This window comes from Lithobates pipiens, unplaced genomic scaffold (assembly GCF_037356315.1).
Source record: "Lithobates pipiens isolate NorthernLeopardFrog02 unplaced genomic scaffold, aLitPip1_a1.2 Scaffold_18, whole genome shotgun sequence".
Classification (NCBI taxonomy): Eukaryota; Metazoa; Chordata; class Amphibia; order Anura; family Ranidae; genus Lithobates; species Lithobates pipiens.
In genome coordinates this window covers 319,453,574-319,473,358 of record NW_027507758.1, presented here as the reverse complement: position 1 = coordinate 319,473,358, position 19,785 = coordinate 319,453,574, and the positions used below count along the sequence as shown (strand labels likewise).

The window sequence follows — 19,785 nt, the reverse complement described above, 5'->3', positions numbered from 1 at the left end:
ATTATATTAGTATAGTAGTATATAGAGCGGCATGATTGATGTTAAAAAATCGCGATTCAACACCCCCCGCAATCTTACTTCGGCCTTTCCATGATTTTATGTAACAAGTGCAGAGCCATTCTCTGCTCAGAGCTGTCACAAAATAAATACAGTGACAAACATATATCAACATTGCTCAGCACTGAGATAAAAAAAAACATTGGGGTGGGGTTTATTTACTAAAGGGAAATCCACTTTGGATGATAAAATCAGCAGAGCTTCCCCTGATTTCAGATTTTACCCTCAGATTTACAGTGACTGCACTTCCAAGTGCACTTGCAGTGCACTTGGAGTGCAGAGTGGATTTGCCTTTAGTAAATCAACCCCATTGCATCATTTGGTTCTTTTAGATCAAAGGGATGAACTTCAGTCTGTAAATGAGGTCAGTTTCACCACTTAAAGACTAAGCCTTTTTCTGACACATGTTGCTTACCAGTTAAAATCAGTATTTTTTGCTAGAAAATTACATAGAACCTCCAAACTTTATATAATTTTTTTTAGCAGAGACACTAGAGAATAAAATGGCGGTTATTGCAATATTTTATGTCACACTGTATTTGCACAGTGGTCATTAAAATGCAATTTTGTGGGGAAAAATACACTTAAATGAAGTAAAAAAACAAACAAAAAAAACAGTAAAGTTAGACCAACTTTTTTGTATAATGTGAAAGATGATGTTACGCCGCAAGAATCCTAAGAGAATGGTGATCTTTATTCTAAGCAAAAAAATTATGATTCTCATTTCAGCCAAAATCGTGCAGCTCCTTCTTATGAGCACCCCCAAAACAAGCCATGTGCTATGGGGGCACCCACGTGGGTGAGCTCCCAAGCTGGGCTTGGCTCAGCCACACCCCCAGGTTCCTTCTCACAGGATTTGACTGACAGAACAGGAGCCAATGGCTCCCGCTGCTCTCAGTGTAGTTTCTGGGAGCAGGAAGAGAGGAGAGAAGTGCTGTAGCTGGGCACAGCACTGGATCAATAACAGACTCAGGTAAGTGTTTGGGGAGGGGATAATTAGTGGGCATTTTTTACGGTAATGCAGGGAATGCATTACGATAAAAAAAAAAAAAACCTAGACTTAAAGTGTTACTAAACCCACATCAGTAAAATCAGTCTGAATATGCAGTGAAGCTTGCTAGTTATATTCACTGTGGAACCTAAGGGGTTAATCTTGCGCATTGTGTAAAAAGGCTGTTTGATCCTGTTTTCTCTGATCCTCCCCTTCTTTTACTGTCTCCAAACCATCTGCTGATAGTACAGAGCTTTGGAGCCACTATGTACATGCTCTGTTTGGTGTGTATTGTTAAAGAGGTTTTTTTTCCCTTTTTTGCGATGGTGCATGTGATCAGCACTGTCCAGACAGAGAGTCAGGGGTCATGCAGCCTCATAGGACAGTCAGAGGAGAATGAAAACTCTCATCTCACTTCTGCAGTCAGAAGTGCGGCTCAGGTCCCCATCCAAAGATGGCGTTGGCGGAAGTTATGTTATGACTTGGGTACAGCTACAACGCATTTCCACCTTAATGGTCATCCTCAGGAAGCTTAAGTAGGTGCTTAATTAACAAGGCATTCTTAGGACTGAGACTGCACAGGACATTGTACTTGTCGATAGCTATATTGTCTGAAATCCCTGTATTACAAATAGAGCAACTATGGATAAAGTATCAAATGAACAGTGTTTTTTTGTTTTGTTTTTTAAGTGACCCTATTGCTATCCTAATCTTTCACAGGCAAAATATTCCTGTAAAAGGAGACTGTAGCCTTTCCTGCCACCAACAGCAGCAAACATCTCTACATTCCAGAGAAATTGTTCCTCTAAGTCTACTGTATAACTGACACTTCCTGGAGTGTCCTTCTGCTTGGTCCTCCAGAGCTTCTACTAGTTACTTCTGCTGACCTGCACATCATTATATGATACAGTGCTAAGATAGAGGCATGCAGGAGGATACAGCAATATCTGCAGGGAAGATTTCTCAGGATAAAATTGGTGTTTGGCAGCATGGGGGCGGGGGGGGGGGGGGGTGTATTTACAGCCTTCTTTTACAAGCAGCATTCCTGGGTTGGCTTGAGTCGTAAAGGCAGAAGGTTTTTTGCATTAAGATGAAAAAACCTTCTGTGTAGCAGCCTCCCCAGCCCCCCCCCCCCATTACTTACCTGAGCCCCTTCTCTCTCCAGCGCTGCCCACTAATGTCTAAGTCATCCAGGACACTCCTCCTGATTGGCTGAGACATAGCAGCGGCGCCATTGGCTCCCACGGCTTTCAATCAAAGTCAATCAGCCATTTAGGGGAGGAAGGGGCAGGGCCGGGTGGGAACTGTGTGTCTGAATGGATACATGGAGCTCTGACTCAGCTCAGGTGCCCCCATAGAAAGCTGCTGGCTAAGGGAGCACTTGATAGGAGAGAGGGACCCGGAGCACCACAGAGGGACCTGAAAAGAGGAGGATCTGGGCTGCTCTGTGCAAAACCAACTGCACAGAGAAGGTTAGTATAACATGTTTGTTATTTTATTTTATTTTATTTTTTAAAACAAGACTTTACACTCACTTTAGTTTAAGGACGGGGCAATTTATTACAGTTAAGGTGTTACCAAACCCACAACAGTAAATCCAGTCTGTATATGCAATAGAGCATGCTTGTTGGAACCTAAGGGGTTAATCATCTGCATTGTGTAAAAATGCTGTTTGATCCTGTCTTCTCTGATCCTCCCCTTCTTCCACTGTCCCCAATCTATCTTCTAATAGTACAGAGCCTTGGAGGCACTCAGTTTGGTGTGCATTGCTAGAGAGGTTTTTTTTTGGAAGGGTGCATGTGATCAACACAGGACCAATCAGCACTGTCCAGACAGAGGGTCAGGGGTCATGCAGCCTCAATGGACAGTCAGAAGAGAATGAAATCTCCTTCTACAAGCTTTAAACAGTGCTCGGGTTGGACACTGATAGAAGTCACAAGGCTGCTGCTATATACTGCTGATGAGAAAAGTTATTTAGCAGTTTATATTTCCTAAAATGATTGCATTTCCATGTTCTGTATACTGTGGGAGACCAGATATAGTGCATGCAGGGTCCTGGGTTTAGTAAAACTTTAAGAACCACTTTAACACTTAATTCTGAAAGTTTTTTCTCTGAGTGTTTGCCTTGCAGCATGTTGGCACCAATGATAATTCCGTCTTATAATAAGTAATAGGTAACTAGAGTATGGCAATAGAGTAACTCATGTAGGTGCCCCAAGACATATACAATAACAGTTATTGTACAAAAGTAGTAACCACAGAGTTTATAGTGTTTTAAACACAAACAGAGAAATAAATTCAATGACAATTATTGTATAGCACCCATACTCTCAAAGTGGTGTGGAATGAACCTTAGGTAGTGAGGCAGGCTGAAATTTCCATCTTGGTGCATGGTGGAGCACAAAATCAGTTGGGTGCCCAGTCACTTTAGTATTGTTATCTTTTATTGCTAAACTCAAAACTAGGAAAGAGACTTCCACCAGCCGGGATTGGCAGCGTGTAGGCAGATGCAGTCTTCTTTCTTCACTGCAGGTGGCACTCTTTCATAGTGACACTATGGAGAGGAAGTAAAGAGAAACAGGGTTCCTCTTTGATTTCCTGAGTCACTGGCACAGCAATCTGATTGGATGCTGGCTTTCCATGTGACTCTGGTGGCCATCTTAAGTGTGGCAGAGTCTATATACCTTGGGTTTGGTGTGCTTTATGCAAGTGGATAGAGTAGGGACAGGTACAGTATCTCATCTGTTAGGGACAGTACTAGCGGTAGGGAAAGGTTCCTGATGAGGAGGGAAAGCATAGAGTTTGCCACCTCTCTGGACATCTGCCTGCTTGAGCTCAAGATGGCCAGGTCACATTCTGCCCCTCTCTACAGACACTGTCAGTTTAGCTGAAACCTGCTTCCTACACGCTGTTGGATCTGTAAAGCCCCATACACACTATCAGTTTTTCTGCTGAGTATTTCTTTCAGGTTTACCAAAACCATGTAGTGCAAGGGCCTGCCTGATTGCATACAAATTGAAACGCCTAAGGTTTGACCTCATATTATATGGTTTTGGTAAATCTGAAGGAAAAACTCAGCAGAAAATGTGATAGTGTGTACGGGGCTTTAGTGTTCCTGGCTGGACTGCCTTCCCACTGAGTGTTTGTGAACTATCTTTGCATTATTTCAATAGGTTACCTAATCACACTGAGACTGTGTGTGTTATTGCTGCCGCACCTCATTGTACCCTACCTACAGGCAAATAACTTTGGAAGCTAATAACCTCCCATTGCTTTCACTGGGGCTTCCCACATGCCTCTAATTGCAGGAAACCCTTTTAGTGTTTCCCACAGCTAATCAGAAATTGCCCAATTTGCAAGGCGAAAGGGGGCTCAATGCCCCCCTTCTTAGTTGGAAATACTCACTTTTTCATCACTCGACTGTGCGAACATTCACTTTTTTTTTGTTGAATTGTAAAGATCAAAGAAAGACAAATCTATGTAAGCTCTGAGTTGCTTCAGTCAGGAGGCTGAGGCTAGATGTGGATTAGGACTAAACAAAGCCTTAGGCCAGGTAACAGCTTTGGGTACCCCTATATCAGTGGTTCTCAATTCCTGTCCTCAGGTCCTACTAACAGGCCAGGTTTGCAAGATAACTGAAATACATCACAGGTGATATAATTTGCTGCTCACTGATTGCAGTATTCTAGTCTGCATCTCCCCAAGGTAATACTTAAAATCTAGCCTGTTAGTGGGTCCTGAGGACAGGAGTTGAGAACCACTGCCCTATATGGACAAACATACTGTAAAAATGGAAAAATGTCGGTACTTCTGAAGAGTACGCAATATGTCTGTAAATTTAGTTTTTTTTCCAAGACTATAGTTGAGTCTTGGGTTTAATTACGCTAAATTGTGGTTTTGGCATCAGTTTGGCTGGGCTGTACTAATGTTCTGCCTGGTCATAGGTGTAGGTAGCACCTTTGACAGGCATTGGAACGCAGTCTGGTTGGACACATTGGGTACCAATCTCTCTCTCTGAGCCAATCAATGGGAGCGTTGTCTCGCTGTGTATTCCGGGAGAGGGTACTTAAGGTGTTGAAGTCACGTGGTTCTGGGTTCCGGTCCAGAAGTATGTTTTGGCTCCATGGTCCTGGTCACCTGACCAGCCCCCAGGGGCCCTCATGGCCTGTTGTGCGGATCCATCCGTTTCGGAGTCTCGGAACTGGCTAGTCCGAGGCACAGTAACTGAAAGGAGGATTCTAAAGTGGTTCGGTGCGGTCTTGGGTTTTGGTGAAGCCCAGCAACTCGTCATGCAACCAGGGGAGGACTCTTCAGAAGAGGGCCACGCACGAGGTTGGTTGCTCTGAGCCAGAGCCTGGATGCTGAGCTGTATGGACACTAATTGAATCCACATTTCTTACGGTGTTTCTGTTCAACGTTTTAAGCAAATAAAAATTCCTAAAGGAATTCAAGTGGCAGTCTCTGCAGTTATTGGGCTATCAACCTCGGGAACCCTTAGACAAGAACGACCAGTTACAAGGCGGAGGAGGTAAATGGTAAGCCCAAGAAAACCAGCCGCTCCTTCGGGGGTCAGTGTTGCACCTGTGCACATACTCCAATAATACAACAGAAATAACATCATGGACTTTCAAATTTGCTAAACCTCTAAAACTGTATTGTGTTTTGAAAGCATAGGACCTATAGAATAAAGAGGTGGTAAATGGTGGTTATATTTGTGCAAATGTTTCTGAAAATGCACCAATTTTTTAAATGCACACAATAGAAACATAATCTCAAAATGACCATTAACTGTAAAAGATAAGACTATTGAGTTAATACCAAAAATATCAAACATCTAAATTGCATATGCTTATGAAACCGCAGAAAACGTTTAGACATAAACCAGAATGGTGGCCCTAAAATTATTCTTTTATTTCTTATTTTTCTGGTATTAGTGGGGTCACCTAATATGTGTTGCATAATAGCATGTCTGTGCGTCCCAACTGTGTGTTTTTATGTGTTTAAATTTGTGCGTGTCCATGAAATGGCAACAAACTTCTGTACCCTATATTTTCTATAGACGACGCTTCAAAAGTCCCCCACAGGTCATCTTTTTTGTGACACGGAGGTCTGGGGCTGGAATTTCATGTGTAGGCACCCCCGATGCATGTGTTTACGTTCGTACATGCATATATGTGGGGGCCTCAACTTTTTTTGGGGGGGATTGTTATCCCAGTTTGGCTACAAAAGTGGAAATACACTATACAATCTAGCCATTCATCCCTCATGCATAAAGTAGATGAGATTACCAAGACATGCAGATATGCAACGCCTGAGAAAACACACTACAGAGGTGGAAAGGAGGGTTAGCGGCTTAGAGGAAAATCGTCATCTAGTCTCTAAAAGACAGATTTGTAACGAAAAATTGCTGCAGCAAAAATCAGACCTGAAGACACCCAGAATTACCTCCTTTGCGATGTTGCGAGATTTATAAACCAACCCAAAAAATCTGAAGGCTCTAACCCTGTGATGTTTTTTTAAAACTTGCTTATCTCAACCTTTGATCTTAGGTCTTTCTCCGCTAGCTTCACTGATCTCTGCTTCAAGGCCTATGATCCTTAACTTTCTAACATTCTGTTGAGTGGCTAATGCAGCTCTGGTATGCATTTCAAAAGCAAGGTTCCAAGGTTAGAAGTGCACCAATGATCACAACACGGTCTTGGTAGTAGGGAAGTAAAGAGAACAGCAGTAGTTTACCTTTGCTCTTGATTCAACTGTCAGAACAAAAAAAAAAAAAAACACTTTCATAAAGGATGTGTAGCACCCTCCTAGCGTAGGATGCTAGATAAACTTACTTTGTGGTTCCTTCTGTAATCAAGGGAGCAGTGGTCGTTTGCTCTGGCCTGTTCAGGGTAACACAGGCTGGGAGTTTGATTGCTTCCCTGTGTCTCTGGAGAAAACTTCTAGAGCTTAAAGCGGCAATCCGCCTGGGAAAGTGTTTGTTTAAAGTCAGTAGCTACAAATACTGTGTCTGCTGACTTTTAATATAAGGACACTTACCTGTCCAGGGACCCCATGATGTTGGCACCCGAAGCTGACCCGTCCCTCAGCTGCGGGTGCAGGCGCCAGCATCCTTACTAAGGGAAACGGGAAGTGAAGCCTTTCAGCTTCACAGCCTGTTTCCTACTGTGCATGCATGAGTCATGCTTCGTGTTCTGAATGGTCCTTGCTGTCTTCTGGGACCTGTGTCTCTCTCAGAAGGCAGCTGGGGAAGGAGGAGGAGCCAGACATTGGGTAGTTTCCCCAGAAGTGGGAGAGGATACCTGAATTTAACACTTCCCCCTCCCCCCTGAAAGGTGCCAAATGTGGCACCGGAGGGGTGGAGGAATCAGATCCGTGGAAGTTCCATTTCTGGGTGGAACTCTGCTTTAAGGAGAGAGATGCAAATGACCACCCTGAATATTTTTCATGCTCCAGCCAATCCATGGAAAAGAGTGTCCAGCAGGGGGCTGGAAATGTGATAAATAATCTGAAACACTGTAGAGCTGGGTTTAATCTCTCTCCCCAGGAGGGTTCCACCCTGAGGGGCTGTTGCCATGAAGTGGTTGTATTCTATGCTTTAAGGTATAAAACCTTCTGTGCTGCAGCCCCCCCCCCCTTTTTTTCATACCTGAGCCCAATCCAATCCAGCGATGTGCATGAGAGCAGCAGCTCCATCTGCAGTCTCTCTCCTCATTGGACAAATTAATAGCAGCAGAAGCCATTGGCTGCCTCTGCTGTCAATCAAATCCTGTAATATGGGAGCGTGCGGCTGGGTCCCGCTGTCTGTGTCAATGGACTCAGCAGTGGGACTCGGGAGCAAGCCCGCACGTGTCCCAACAGGGAAAGCGGCTGAAGGAGAAGCTGGAGCACTGGTGGGGACCCCGGAAGAAGATGATCGGGGCTGCTCAGTGCAAAAGCACTGCACAGAGCAGGTAAGTATAGATAAGGTTTTTTAATATGGTATTAACATAACAAACATAACAACCACTTTAGGCAGCCCATGTACTGTGAAACTGTTATTGGGGCCTCAGTAAAAACAGGGCTGAGGGCCTGGATGGATCTTGCTGGATGCTGTATGCAGAACCTCTGGTCTGGAGAAGGACTGTCTCACTCAATTGACCATGTCCAAGTGAAGCTGGAAGGTGGCAGTTGTCCTGGGGACTTGTGAGTAAAGACCTTAATTGATCCCTGTGACCATGCAGTGTGCTGGAATTCACATTGGCTACCACTAGTTGTGCATAGGCACAAGGTAACCAGATGCCAAAGAAACTTTCCTCTTGGTCCTCAGCTGTGAAGCCTTAGAATGCTTAGAAACTTGCCTCATGGTCCCTAGCTGTAAGGGCTTAGACTGCCAGAAAGTTACCTCATGGTCCTCAGCTGTGAGGGTCTAGCCCAGTGATGGTGAACCTTGGCACCCCAGATGTTTTGGAACTACATTTCCCATGATGCTCAACTACACTACAGAGTTCATGAGCATCATGGGAAAAGTAGTTCCAAAACATCTGGGGTGCCAAGGTTTGCCATCACTGGTCTAGCCCAATGATGGCAAACCTTGGCACCCCAGATGTTTTCAGAACTACATTTCCCATGATGCTCAGCTACACTGCAGAGAGTGTATAAGCATCATGGGAAATGGAGTTCAAAAACATCTGGGGTGCCAAGGTTCGCCTTCACTGGTCTAGACTGTCCAAAATTCACCTTTACTTAAGGACAAGAATGTCCTTTAAATGCTGATCATTTTTTAAGTATCCCATGCCCTGACCCCTCTACAGTTAAAATTTCTACAAGCAATAAATCTTAAAGCGGTTATAAACTGCTGGCCTCTTTTTTTTTTTTCTTTTCTTTTTTACAACCTGCAAGGTAAAGGCAAAATGTGTGAGTATGTGTTGCATTATGTTAAACTTACCTTAAAACAAAACCCTCCAGAGCCTAGATCTCAGTGCTGCAGCAGGTCCCATCTTCACCAATCTTACTTTCCAGGTTCACGGACTCCAACTCTGTGACTGAATGGCCATTCCTCCAGAGGACATGCTGCCCATTATAGTGGAGATATTTACACTACCTATAGGTAAGCCTTATTATAGGTAAGTAAGTAAGTAAGTAGTGTGTGCAACTTTACTTTCTCTTTAAAAAGACATTTCCTAGATTGTGTTATTGGAGCTGGTGTGAATGGACCAGTGCTTGTAGCTTCCGGCAGCCTCTGTACTTTTATGTAAAGAGCCAGCTAATACCAGTAGCCCATAGGGGGGTAGCGCTACAGATGTACAACTCTGCACTCTCAGTTACTTCTTATTCCAAGTTCCAACAGTGTTTCTCCAAGCTATTAAATAATACATGCTACAGCTTGTAGCTCATTAATACAGACTGTGAGGTAAACCAGAGGAAAAGTATTTGCAATGGACACAGGAACCTTTTAAGAATTTCAGCGACTGTTTTCACAGCAAGTGGGCCATGTAAATTGTCTCGGTGGCTATGGAGGAACAGGAAATCTGCACTGACCTCTTGCCCTTGTTAACTAATCTCAGAAGCAGACACCTGCTCCAGCTCTTCACAATGCCAAATAAGCACTATGTCTATGGGGAAAAGAATGCAAAGGAGCAGGAGGAGACAGATGAACGCACAAGATGCACTTGATGGGTCTGCATTCTGTGATGATTTTAATTCCAAGTTCCAACCAGTTATTGCAAGACTGTAATTTTCTTTGAATGTTAAACGGAGTGTAAAATAAAGATGCAAGATTTTATGTAAAAGCTACTTAATGATGTGTTTTAAGTAGTAAATTCTTATCAGTCACAATAGTAAACCTCTCTGTGCCAAGAATGGATTATTGTTTTGTGAGTCACAGACCACCTAATACATTGGTATCTTGACTCCATAAATGCACATGCTTTTTCCGGGTCAGTGACAGTCCTTCAAGTGGAACTACATTGCATCTGAGCACCATAAACTCTGAAAAACACACCCTAGCATTTCCGACAGTGGCTATCTTGAGTAAGGGCAGATGATTCATGCATCATTTAGACCCCTTTCACACTGAGGCAGTTTTCAGGCATTTTAGCGCTAAAAATAGCACCTGTAACGTGCCTGAAAACTGTCTCTCATTCATTACAATAAGTGCTTTCACAACCGGGCGGTGCTCTTGCAGAACGTTCGAAAAAGTCTTGCAAGCAGCATCTTTGGGGCAGTTTGGGAGCATTGTATACAGCACTCCCAAAACACCCCTGCCCATTGCAATGAATAGGCAGCGCTTTTGAAGCGCCTGAAAAGCGCTTAGGGAGCAACGCAACACAGGAGCTTTTAACCCCTTTTTTGGGGTTAAAGGTGAGCTAGCAGCAAAAGCGCCGCTTAAACAGCAGTAAAGGACCACTAAAACGAGCGGTGCTTTACCACGAATACACAGGCTGTCCCAGTGTGAAAGGGCTCTTACTTCCTAAAATCCATCCACCCTTAGCTTAGGCATGTAGGCAGGAGGGTGTGCTTAGCTGAGAAAACCTCTTCTCCCCTGCTGAAGTCTCCTGGGATGTATGACATCAATTGCCTAGGCATGGAAACCAAGAAGTTACTGAAGAAATGTAAAAAAAAAAAAAAAGTTTAAAACTAGTAAATATAATATATCTCCCTATCTATTCACTAATGTTAGCAACACAAGGATTAAAAATAGTCAATGTTAATTGAGGGAGTGAAGTTCCGCTTTAGGCCCCTTTTCACACGGGGCGGTTCAGTAATGATCCGCCCCGTGATGATCCGCTCGCTCAGCGGGGATCGCTCCGTTGTCCCCGCTGAGCCGGCTGTGGACAGGGCGGTCTCCGCACACTGTGCGGGGACCGCCCTGTCAGCTCTCCGCTCTCCTCTATGGGGATCGGATGAGCACGAACCGTGTGTCCGTGTTCATCCGATCCGCTCTGCAGACGGATAGAAAAATAGGATTTTCCCTTGTCTGCAGAATCGGACTGTTGCGGAGGCGGAGGAAATCGGGTGTCTGCGGATGTTCATCCGCAGACACCCGCTATCCCATAGGGATGAATGTATGCCCGTATATCATCCGCAAACGGATGGATGAAATACGGACATATCATCCGCATGTGTGAAAGGGGCCTTAAGCATGTCCATTTATCCTCCAAAACTGGTTGGCTGCTATTATGTATAATGTGTGTATGTACTGTATGCAGTGGGTATAAAAAAGAATAAGCCCCCTTTAAAATAACCACATTTTGTTGCTTTGCAGCCTAAAATGAAGATGGACACAGTTTTTGTTTTATCCAGCTGTATTTACTTATAACATCCAAGTGAAAGATATAGCACCAACATGTCAGAAAAAAATCAAAAACAAAATCGCTGAGATGGAAAAAGGATGACCCCCCTCTTGGAAAATGACTTGTAAACTCAATCAGGTATAGCTACTCACCTTCTCAATGGCACACAAAGCCATTTGACTTTCAGCTGTGATCAGCTGGGCCTATTTTGATTATCTCAGTGTGAAAAGAGCTTCCCTGGAGCATTTCAGTTCCTCGTAGTGCAAATAAAGCAAACAATAAACTATTGGTGGCAAGGCACTGTCAAAGGATCTCCAGGACAGACACAAGTCAGGAGATGAATACAAAAAAAATGTAAAGGGTTAATCAATGTCTACTAGTATAGTGAAGTCTATTACTAAGAAGTGGAAGGTATTTGGTACAACATAGACCCTCCCTGGATGAATGAGCCAGGAGGAAACTGGTCAGAGAGGCTACCAAGTGGCCTACAGCAACTCTGAAGCAGTTGTAGGAATTTATGACAAAGAGTGTCATTGTGTGCATGTGACAACAATATCACAAATTCTCCACAAATGTGGCTTGTATGGGAGGGTTGCAAGAAAAAAAGCCACTCCTCAAAAAAGGCCACATGCAGTCAAGGCCACATAGAAAAAGGTGTTATGGTCAGATGAGACTAAAATTGAATTATTTGGCCTCAAAACCAAACGATATTTATGGCGGAAATCCAATAAAATCCAATAAAACTCACCATCCAAATAAAATCATTCTTACAGTAAAGCATGGAGGTGGTAATATCCTGTTATGGGGGTGACCCTCTGCAGCAGGGACTAGAGCACTTGTCAGGAAAGAATGTAAAATGTTTGGGGCAAAATAGCATCAAATTCTTGAGAAAAATCTGCTGCCCTCTGCCAGAAAGTTGTTTACCTTCAGGCTGGGTTTACACTGGTGCGACAAACGCTCTGACATTGGGAGCTCATGTCGCATGACATGTGAAAATCAATGTTTCCCTATGGGCGTCGTCTTAACTGGTCTGACACAAGTTGGTCCAACTTTGAAAATGCTCCCTGCACTACTTTGGTCTGACTTTGATCCTACTTCAGCCCACTTTGAAAATGCTCCCTGCACTACTTTGGTCCGACTTTGATATTACTTCAGCCCACTGAAATATCATTGAAGTCGGATCAAAGTTGGATCACCGTCTTGCCTGATGCGAATTTGGAATGCTACTTGTGCTCTAATGATTTTGAGGAGGAATTACATGCCAAATTTTAAACAAAAAACCGGCATGGGTTCCCCTTCCAAGAGCATACAGGACCCTTCGGTCTGACATAGATTTTAAGGGGAACCCTCTACGCTGAAAAAATGGCTTGGGCGTCCCCCAAAAATCCATACCAGACCCTTATCCGTGCACGCAGCTCGGCCGGTCAGAAAAGGGGGTAGGGACGAGCGAGTGACCTCCCTCCCGAACCGTACCAGGGGGTGGGTGCTTTGGGGCAGGGGGTACACTGCGGTCCCCCTACCCCAAAGTACCTTGTCCCCATGTTGATGAGGACAAGAGCCTCTTCCCGACAACCCTGGCCGTTGGTTGTCGGGGTCTGCGGGTAGGGGGGATTATCAGAATCCCGGAGCCCCCTTTAATAACATCCCTACCCATTCACCTGGGGGAAAAAAGTGGTTGTCGGGGTCTGCGGGCGAGGGGGCTTATCAGAATCCAGGAGCCCCCTTTAACAAGGGGGCCCCAGATCCCCCTTATTGAGGGAATGTGGCCTGGTATGGTTTCCTGGCCGGCCGGGCTGGTATGGATTTTGGGGGGACCCCCACGCCTTTTTTTGGCGTACGGGTTTCCCCCTAAAATCCCCTAAAATCCATATCAGATTGAAGGGCCTGGTATGCTCTTGGAGGGGGAACCCTTGCTGTTTTTTTATTTAAAATTTGGCATGGAGTTCCTCCTCAAGATTCATACCAAAAACAGTGCCTGGTATTGGCGGGGATCCAAGTCAGATCCCCGTTCATTGAAGTCGGATGCGTCTCTGACTTCAAGTCGCAAGGGCAAAGTCGGATCCAAAGTAAGAAGAGTGATGTGTCGCACCAGTGTAAACGCGGCCTCAAACATGACCCAAAGCACACAGCAAAAATGACCACACAGTAGTTGAAGGAGAAAAAGGTGCGCTTGCATGGGCTAGACAAAGCTCAGACTTAAACATCATTGAAAGTCTGTGGAAGGACTTGAAGACTGCACTCCACAAATGGCCACCATCAAATTTAACTGAACTTAAACGAGTAGTATGGGAATCTATTTTTTTTTGCACAGTCATCCTTACCTAGGTGGATGCAGCATTGGTCCGATGCTACATCTGTCCCCTGCCTAGCACTGAGAACAGAGTGATCAAACACTGCCCATCGCTCGGTTCTCAGAGATTGATGAGCAGAGAGATGGTGACTGTCAGTCATCGGCTCTCTGCCCTGCACCCCGATGCTTACTGGAGAGCTGGGCTGTGGAGGGGCGAGAGCGGCCGGCTCCCAACAAGATGGTCATGATCCTTTTCAAGCCTGGACTATCTTTGTGATGTCAGCAGACAGCAGACTTCAGCCCACTGTCTGCTGAAAACAGGTCACAGGAGTGCAGAACTAACTGCTTTCCTGTGATCCACACAGAAGAAGTGTCATTTTTGGCATTTTAGATAAGGTAATGGAGGGTTATACCAGGTTTGTTTTTGCCTATATGCAGTATCTCACAAAAGTGAGTATACCCCTCACATTTTTGGAAATATTTTATTATATCTTTTCATGTGACAACACTGAAGAAATGACACTTTGCTACAATGTAAAGTAGTGAGTGCACAGGTTGTATAATAGTGTCAATTTGCTGTCCCCTCAAAATAACTCAACAAACAGCCATTCATTTCTAAACCACTGGCAACAAAAGTGAGTACACCTCTAAGTGAAAATGTCCAAATTGAGCCCAATTAGCCATTTTCCCTCCCCGATGTCATGTGACTCATTAGTGTTACAAGGTGAGCAGGTGTGTTAAATTTGGTGTTATCACTCTCACTCTCTCATATTGGTCACTGGAAGTTCAACATGGCACCTCATGGCAAAGAACTCTCTGAGGATCTGAAAAAAAGAATTGTTGCTCTACATAAAGATGGCCTAGGCTATAAGAAGATTGCCAAGACTCGAAACTGAGATGCAGAATGGTGGCCAAGACAATACAGCAGTTTTACAGGACGGGTTCCGCTCAGAACAGGCCTAGCCATGGTTGACCAAAGAAGTTGAGTGTACGTGTTCAGCATCATATGCAGAGCTGTCTTTGGGAAATAGACGTATGAGTGCTCCCAGCATTGCTGCAGAGGTTGAAGGGGTGGGGGGTCAGCCTATCAGTGCTCAGACCATATGCCGCACACTGCATCAAATTGGTCTGCATGGCTGTTGTCCCAGAAGGAAGCCTCTTCTAAAGTTGATGCACAAGAAAGCCCAGAAACAGTTTGCTGAAGACAAGGAGACTAAGGATATGGATTACTGGAACCATGTCCTGTAGCCTGATGACACCAAGATAAACATACTTGGTTCAGATGGTTTCAAGCGTGTGTGGCTGCAACTAGTTGAGGAGTACAAAGACAAGTTTGTCTTACCTTCAGTTAAGTATGGTGTTGGGAGTGTCATGGTGTGGGGCTGTATGAGCGCTGCCGATACTTGGGAGCTACAGTTCATTGAGGGAACCATGAATGCCAACATATACTGTGACATACTGTAGCAGAGCACGATCCCCTCCCTTCAGAGACTGGGCGGCAGGGCCGTATTCCAACATGATAATGACCCCAAACACACCTCCAAGACGCCCACTGCCTTGCTAAAGAAGCTGAAGCTAAAGGTGCTGGACTGGCCAAGCATGTCTCCAGACCTAAACCCTATTGAGCATCTGTGGGACATCCTGAAAATGGAATGTAACGTCTCTAACATCCACCAGCTCCGTGATGTCATCATGGAGGAGTGGAAGAGAACTCCAGTGGCGGCCTGTGAAGCTCTGGTGAACTTCATGCCCATGAGTGTTAAGGCATTGCTGGAAAATAATGGTGGACACACAAAATATTGACATTTTGGGCCAAATTTGGACATTTTCACTCATTTTGTTACCAGTAGTTTAGACATTGATGCCTGTGTGTTGAGTTATTTTGAAGGGACAGCAAATTTATACAAGCTGTACACTCACTAATTTACATTGTAGCAAAGTGTAATTTCATCAGTGTTGTCACATGAAAAGATATAATAAAATATTTACACAAATGTGAGGGGTGTACTCACTTTTGTGAGATACTGTATGTGTCCATTGGGGAGGTTTTCCTTTACTTCTTGTCCAATAACCAACACCGGAAGTGGGAGGAAACCACTTCAAAGTGAGGGAATCCCTGGTTCTCACCAGGGTCACCAGATCTAGTGTCATCCTATTTGGAACATTTCCCAATCTCTTACTTTTCTGGGGACAACCCTAAATGTGGGATTTTTTTTTTTCCTTTAACTTTCAACGATAACAGTAGACATGACAAATAAAGAGTGTGAATTTTTCTAATGATGGCACAGACAGTAATAAAAATCTGACAGGTGTTTGAATCCTTCTCCACTCTATCCAAAACAAAGAAAAAAAGTTTTGCCTTTAGCTATACGTTAAGGTGACACTGTCGCTCTAATAAAGATGCAAAAAATGGTCTGCAATAAACAGTTATTACTTACCTTTCCTGAGCTGCCAAACTAAATATTGGCGCCAATGGAATTTTCAAAATGCGACAATTCCAGAAGTGATCCTAGTAACAATGCAAGTACATGGGTTTGCAAGTCCACGGAAAATAATACTTTTATCATGTCTGAGATCTTATTTCAACAGCTGTTAAAGTAGAACTCCAACATGGAACTTTTTAACCATAACTGACTCCCTTCCGGAAGCCCCCAAACTTAAAAAAACTTAAATATACCTTGTTATAGCAGCTGTCTTACCAGTCCAGTGACATCACTGGACCATCCTCCTCTATTTCAGTGGTGGCAGGAGGGTGACATGCCTCCTGGACTGAGCAGCGTTCACATAATTACATGTAAGCACCACAAAGTCTTGAAGTATTGTGAGCCCTTGTACACACGGTCGGAGAATCTGTCGGAATGAGTCTTATCGGACCGTGTTGTCAGATAATCCGACTGTGTGTGGTATGCATCGGACTGATTCCATCCGAATCTCCATCCGACCCAATTTTCCAACATGTTGGAAATATTTCCCGACCAACTGGGCTGGACGGACCTAATCCGATCATGTGTAGAGCATTTTCATCGGACCAAGTGCCACGCATGCTCAGATCAAATTCCTACATCAAAGCTATTGGCTACTAGCCTGAATGTAGTCCCATCGTAACAAAATTACCTCATCACGTTCTGAAAGATCGGATTTTTCGCCAACTTGGCCCGACCGTGTGTATGCAACAGTATCGGACACAATCCGTCGGACTAAATCCGACGGGCAAAATCTGACGGATTTAGTTGGCAAAATCTCCGACCGTGTGTACGTGGGCTGAGTCCAGCCTGCATGATAACGCATCCCTGAGGCTCACAGAAAATGGGCAGAGTGGCCAATAGCTTTGGTCTCGTAATTTGATCTGAGCATGTGTGGCACTTTGTCCAATCGGAATTCTCTACAAACAATCGGACAAAGTCCGATCGGATCACGTTGTCGGAAAATTTTATATCCAGCTCTCAAACTTTGTTGGTCTTACATTCCCGAAAAAAGTCAGATGGAGCCCACACACGGTTGGATTATCCAACAACACGATCCAATCGGACATTTTCCGTCGGAATGTCCGACCGTGTGTACGGGGGCTTAGACATTTTTTAGCAGTACAAGTCATTTAGCAGTACAAGTATTTACCCTCAACTCTGGTGACAACTGTAAAATTGTGGATTTCCTACCACATTTTGCATCAGTGGCAATGGTCACCAATGCAATTCAAGAACGAAAATCTATTTAGTGGGAACACAAATGCAAGAAACACATTACAGGAGTTCTAATCCTTCCCGACTCTATCCCAAAAAGAATTTGGCTATACATGCACTTTAAAGTGTATGTATAACCAAAACTTTTTTTTTTGTTTTAGAGTAGAGAAGATGTAATTACCCTGTCAGGTTATTTTTTACCTTTTATGGGGAAATGTTTCCTTTACTTCCTGTTCCAAAGACACAGGAGGAAGTATGCAGCTTGACATATCCCCAAAGTGATTGGAATTTCCCTCTTCTACAGTTGTCATCGGAATAAAGACTTAGGTGACATACACATGGGTGGCCAGGGGTGGATTGCTTGCTGATTTTAGAGGTATCTAAATACCACCTCTGTAAGCAGCATACAAACTGCCTGATTAGTTGTGGCCAGATACTCAGTAGAAATGGTGTCTCTGGAAGCACACTGTCTGTGTCCAGGGTCAGTTGGAGCCCATGTAACTGCTCTGATGGGTGGGTACACGCAGATAGCGGCAGCAGCAGCTCTGGGTATTGATTGCTGCTGCTGTTCACACAGAGTTTATGTACGCAGTCTTTAGAACCACCTGCAACAATATACACAGGCCAAAAGCTCCTGGGCATGTGAATGTAGCCTAACCCTCACTTCTTGTTCTGAAGACAATCTGCCCTCAATTTTTTAGGGGGGGGGGTGGCAAACAAACCAACCATCCTCCCCGCGCCAGCCCCGATCGGTAGCCCCGCTTGCAAGCCCACTCGCCAGCCCCACTCTTACTCCATCCAGGTCACGGACGGCTTCCTCGGCTTCTCCTCCTGGTCAATCCAGTCTCGCTTCTCCTCCCAGCCTATCTGGTCTCAGATCACACTTCCTGTCCTGATTGGCCAGGAGAAGAAGCAGGAAGACTATAGCTATTGTCACAAGTGGGTGGGCTCAGGGCGCAGTGCTCTGCGGCCTGGGCCCACCTTTTTTAAAGGGGTTGTAAAGGTAAATTTTTTATTTTCTACATAGGTTCCTTGAAGCTAGTGCATTGTTGGTTCACTTATCTTTTCCTTCGATTTCCCTTCTAAATTTTTTTTTTCTTTGTTTTCTTTGTCTGAATTTCTCACTTCCTGTTCCTCCCCAGTAAGCTGCTCAGTAAGCTGTTCTGGCTGACTAACCACCAGCTCGGATGATGGTGAGAAGTTTACTGAGGAGAAACAGGAAGTGAGATATTCAGACAAAGAAAAAAAACATTTAGAAGGGAAATCAAAGGAAAAGGAAAGTGAACCAACAATGCACTAGCTTAAAGGAAACTATGTAGAAAATAAAAAAATTACCTTTACAACCCCTTTAAGCCAGTTAAAGCCTCCGGCTCTAATCTTGTGCTTTGCAAAAAAAAAAAAAACAGTGGAACTCTATGCATCCAGTGCCGTGCATGGAGATTAGGGGAAGGGTGCATAGAGATTAGGGGGTTGGTGCCCCTTATGGATGGGCTGCTGGTGCTAGGGTCAATATAGACAGGATCCAATGAATCTACCTGTCTTTGGACTGTGGGAGGAAACCGGAGTACCCAAAGGAAACCCACGCAGACACAGGCAGAACATGCAAACTCCAGGCAGGTAATGATGTGGTTGTGATTCAAACCGATGACCCTAGTGCTGCTAAGAGGAAGGGCTACCCACTTAGCCACACAAAGCAATAAAAATGTGATATAGAGTTTAAGACTTCCACACTTTATCCCAAAAAAATGCCTTTATGTGATCTTTAAATTGTTCATTAAGCATGCATGTATAAATTATCCCTTAGTCTTTGCATTTTCAACTACTCATCCCTAGCCGTTTTAATGGGAATATATCAGTATATCAGATATATCAGTAGCATTTTGCAACTTACAGGTTTCAAATATTTATCCTCATAAATTTGATCATGCTTATTAGACACATGAACACATGCCGATCCCTCTGCAGTTCTATGATGCATATCCATGCTTGCAACATAAGACATTCAATAGCACACCAGTAGCACACTGATGATGCTCTCTGTATAACCTAATGCAGTAAAAAAACATTAAAGTGCTTGTATACCCTCAAAAAAAATGTTATTTTATTTTTTTAAACCTGTAAGGCAAAAGGCATAATTAGCTAGTATGCATCGCATACTAGCTCATTATGAAATACTTACCTTAGAACCAGGCGTCAGCAGCTGTTCCTGGTCCACGCCAAGGGAGCTGACATTTCCACTCTGCGTGTCTTTTCTGGGTTCGCGGCTCCAGCGCTGTGAGTGGCCGGAGCCGCAATGCCATCACTCCCGCACATGCGGCAAGGTCCAGCAGCGTCTGCCGGACCTTCAGCTGGACCTTCACAGCGGCTGCATGCAAAATGAATATCTCTTAAACTATACAGGTTTCGGAGGTCCATTTTACCTACAGGTAAGTCTTATTATAGGCTTCCCTGTAGGTAAAAATACAAAAAAGAGTATACAACTAGGGATGGCCG

At 44.3% G+C, this 19,785-nt stretch overlaps 1 protein-coding gene across 3 annotated transcripts in view; it reads right to left on the bottom strand.

Moving 5' to 3' along the window:
- RRAGD (Ras related GTP binding D) overlaps positions 1–19,785 on the bottom strand; it is a 93,792-nt gene that overhangs the window by 59,716 nt on the left and 14,291 nt on the right. The window lies entirely within an intron of this gene.